This window comes from Chenopodium album, chromosome 1, assembly GCF_948465745.1.
Source record: "Chenopodium album chromosome 1, dcCheAlbu1.1, whole genome shotgun sequence".
In the NCBI taxonomy this organism is placed as follows: domain Eukaryota; kingdom Viridiplantae; phylum Streptophyta; class Magnoliopsida; order Caryophyllales; family Amaranthaceae; genus Chenopodium; species Chenopodium album.
In genome coordinates this window covers 8090224-8093032 of record NC_137834.1, presented here as the reverse complement: position 1 = coordinate 8093032, position 2809 = coordinate 8090224, and the positions used below count along the sequence as shown (strand labels likewise).

The 2809-nt window shown below is 38.5% G+C and overlaps 1 non-coding gene across 1 annotated transcript; it reads right to left on the bottom strand.

Moving 5' to 3' along the window:
* Positions 1–1448: 1448 nt before the first annotated feature.
* On the bottom strand, positions 1449–1555 carry LOC145564920 (small nucleolar RNA R71). Its single transcript, XR_014094930.1, has one exon. It is a non-coding gene; the product is annotated as a small nucleolar RNA R71 (small nucleolar RNA).
* Positions 1556–2809: the final 1254 nt, after the last annotated feature.

The following is a 2809-nucleotide window of genomic DNA, read 5'->3' as shown; positions in this document are numbered from 1 at the left end:
TTGATTGATTTAATGCTCTGTGACTAGATTAGGCCTGATCTTTTATGCATGAGTGTGACAACATTGATTCGAGATTCGACAGATGAGAGTTGATGTTTAGGTCTAGTTTCAATAGGCAGATTAATTTATAAATGGTTAAGTCGAGATTCGAGAGATGAGATTTAATACCGGCAAATTAATTGTGTGATTGTAATACATGGCGAAAGCCCTTTACAATCTGGTTAATTGATGCATTGATGGTTGACTATTATTGATTATTGGTATTGCATGATAATTTCTTATTGAATTGTTTTAACGTTTTACAATTGCGGCTTGTAAAAGTATAGCATTATTGAATTGATGAATCGAGCAGATGTTGATTTTATATTAAAGGCTATTTTCAATAAGAACTTAGATCTAGTTAATTGCGAGAGCCTGTTAGATCTATGTTGATTAATAAATTGCAAGAGCCTGTTAATCATGTTATTTATGCAATGTCAATGATTGATTACTATGTTTTACCCTGGAGTATTATTTATTGGTGAACCTATGCCCTAGAGCCTTTTATATATTGTTTTCTTCCTATTCTCAATCTTAGTAGTTTAGTTTCTTATTCAAATATAAATATTGGTTACTTCATAATCTAGATTATTTTAGTTAATTAGGAATAGAAAGACTTGTTTCCCTGTGGAGATCGACCCTACTTCCCTATCTGCTTTAGTTAGAGGACTTAGGAATTATTTTTGATTAGGGGATACGACTTTACCCTGTCAAAATTTGGCGTCGTTGCCGGGGAACCGGTTTTATTTTTATTTCTGATTGTTTTTGTAGTCTAGATTATTTTCCTTTTGTCTCAGAGAGCATTAGTTCTCTGAGGTAAATCTCATATTTGCTTCTAGTTTTTGTCTATGCCCAGGTGTTCCAGATCAGGTTACATCCCATTCGATCTTAAGATCGAACGTTCCTTCCATAGACAGAAAAATTTCTACAAGCAAATCCTGGCGGATTCTGGTGATAATAACAATAATCACCGCGATCCTCCGACTGGTTCTAGCGATTCAGAGACATCATCAGACGCAGAATCAGAGATGACGGCTCCAAAGATGCTTAGTGATTACTCACAACCCAAGCTTACAGATTTTCCACATCTCACCCCTACTCCGGCTATTGATGGGGTTCAATTCGAAATTAAGCCTCAATTTATAACGATGATAGAGAGGAAGCAATTTAGTGGAGCCAAGGGTGAAGACCCGAATCTTCACATTGCCGACTATTGTCAATATTGTAACACCATCAGGAAAGCCGGGGTCACTCAAGACCAAATCAGGGAGATTCTCTTTCCCTTCTCTTTAACTGGAAAAGCTAAATTGTGGTTTAATGGCTTGAATAGAACTACACTTGATATAACTGACTGGGAAACTCTTGTTTTGAATTTCTATAACAAGTATTATCCTGTAGAGAGAACAGCCGTACTACGGAGTGCGATTCAGAACTTCGCCCAAGAAGCCGATGAATCTTTATATGAGGCTTGGGAGAGGTTCAAGGATTTACAAAGAGATTGCCCTCACCATAATTTAGCGCAATGGCAGTTAATCCAAGCCTTTTATAATGGCCTTGGAAATTCTTCTCGAATAATTTTAGATTCTGCAGCTAGTGGGAGATTTATGAATCTTGATGTTGAAGATGCAGGGCAGGTTATTGAAGATATGGCGATACACAATTCCCAATATGGGAATCCTAGAGCATTTGCGAACAAGGGGAAACATAGTGTTGACTCTGTATCCTTTTTGCAAGCTCAACTGACCTCTATTTGCCAAAAATTAGATAATCTGAGCACTGCCAATGTAGCTAATGTTTCTGCGATTAATAATAATTCTAATGAGGCTTTCTGTGAAAATTGTGGTATTGTAGGTCATTGGGAGCAAGATTGCAGGAGTTCCGTGGAGCAAGTTAATGCCTACCAAGCTTATAGGCAGAATAACCCATACTCCAACACCTACAATCCTGGGTATCGGAATCATCCGTACCTTTCCTACCGGAGCACTAATGTTCAAAATCCACCACTACAAGAACCACAGGTGCCACAGCAACAGCAGCAGAAATATTGTCATCCCAATGCTAGCCAAAAGAACCAACCAAAACAACCCTCCTCATCTTCTGAACCTTCTCTGGTGGAAATTAGAGCAATGTTGGTTAATATGCAAAAGCACATGGAGAGTAGAGATGCGACAATTGATCAAATTCTAGCGCATAATAAAATTGTAGATAATCAAATTGCGCAACTTTCCGCTACTCTACAAGCCCGCCAACAAGGAGCTCTGCCGGCACAGCCGACCCGGCCTACGGATCAAGCATTTGCAATTACTCTAAGGAGTGGTTTAAACTATGAAGGCCCCCCTATGCCCAGAGTTGATGAACCTGTTTTATTAAATAATGCTAATCTTGATTCCGTTAAACCAAACGATGTAATTGATAGCCCTGCAGGGCTAAAGGATAGTACTAACACATCTAATTCTACACTGCAGGGTACGACTCCAGAGAAGGTGGCTACTCCAGATAAGAGCAATAATGCTCCAAAGCCAATTATCAAACTTCCATTCCCCAATCGTCAATTGAAGACAAACTTGGATAAGCAGTTTGCTAAGTTCCTAGAGGTGGTAAAAGATTTAAAGGTAACAGTTCCCTTCACTGAATTAATCACACAAATCCCCTCGTATGAAAAATTTATGAAAGAAATATTGACGAGAAAAAGGTCTATTAGTGAGGTAGAGACAGTAGCTTTCACTGCAGAGTGTAGTGTCGTACTTCAAAATAAGTCTCCACCTAAATT